This window comes from Fragaria vesca, linkage group LG3 (genome assembly GCF_000184155.1).
Source record: "Fragaria vesca subsp. vesca linkage group LG3, FraVesHawaii_1.0, whole genome shotgun sequence".
Classification (NCBI taxonomy): Eukaryota; Viridiplantae; Streptophyta; class Magnoliopsida; order Rosales; family Rosaceae; genus Fragaria; species Fragaria vesca.
In genome coordinates this window covers 17,692,778-17,694,311 of record NC_020493.1, presented here as the reverse complement: position 1 = coordinate 17,694,311, position 1,534 = coordinate 17,692,778, and positions in this window count along the sequence as shown.

Here is a 1,534-nt window from a genome sequence, read left to right as displayed (position 1 = left end):
AATAACAAAGAAGCCGCTAGCCTTTTCTATGGAAGCATAAATGTACCATTCACACTTCTTAGATTCCTTTTTTCGAACAAGTAGCACTGACCCTTAAGCTGTCGTTTTTGGCATAATCAAATAGAAAACCCTTCTCTATTGCAAACTTGCACAACTTCTGCCGAAATTCTATGGCACCACCAACAAAAACTTGACCAATTTTGTTGATATACTCGCTCCATTCACTAGACATATACTTCCTCTTGGACTTGTTACTAACAAAATTTCCAATGACCATATTATCAACATCCTCGTAGTTTGAATCATCACTACTCAGATTAGCTTTAGCAACATGTAGAGGGACATCCTCAGAAGCATTAGGTACAGTAGTAGCAGGCATCACAGCAACATGAATTTCCTCATCAATACAGTTCTTAGAGCCACATCCAATATCCAGAACATGTATATCTATGAAGGGAGAGTTCAGCATAGGAAAGATATCCAACATGACAGAAATGTCATCATCACATTCTAAATGACAGTTGGAACAATCAGTGAGTGCATATCTTAAAACAAATCGACCACCAAGATACTGAAATCTTGAGGAAACTTTCTCAAGCAACTCTTCATAGGTGGTGCTTGAACACAATGGTAAAAGAATGGTCTCTGTGCCATAAGTAAATCTTCCATATATAGGCTTTGTCATACTACATAACACGATTAGAAAATTTGTTAATAAAGCTACCAATATATTGTATCTGCTACTGTGTTAATACATAACATAAGCACAAAACCTGCCACTGTTATGCTGCAACTTATCCACAATACAAAAACTGAAACATATGTTATGAAACTGTTAATAAACATATCTGCTACTGTGTTAATAAACATATATGGTATGCTACTGTTGTGCTACTGTGTTAGTACATAAGCGCAAAATCTGTTATGCTACTGCTCTATTATGAATTCAGCCTAAACTAGTTCTTTTCAGTATGCTCCTATGCTATTAGTTCTATGCTACTACTATGCTACTATACCACTAGTTCTTTATAGTCAAAAACTACAAAAACAAACTACTGATACTTCCTCTGCTACTGTGCTACTGTTCTAACCTATAATCAGAAACCTGCTACTGCTATGCTACGATTATGATTTTCAACCAAAAAGTAGTTCAAAATTCAAAACGAACCAAAATTAAACAATAACTAGACGAATTCCACAAGAGATCATATAAACTAGATGAATAAAAAAAAACACAAGTATCAAATTGTGATCAAACATGAAATTAAAGCATAAAAGGACACGAATAAGCCAGAATCTAACCTGAAAATTCGATTATCTTAGAGAAGAATAGATCGCTTCTACGAACCAGAAGAGAACTGATGGTGACGAATAGAGATGATCGGACAAAACGATTGAATTCCACAACTGATCAACGCCTGATCGGACTCTCTCCTGAGCTTTCCGGTAAGCAAAACGACGAAATTCCTCCGGCGAATGTCTCCGGCGACACTGTTTGTGACAGAGAAGAAAGAAAACAAGAGAGACGGTCGAT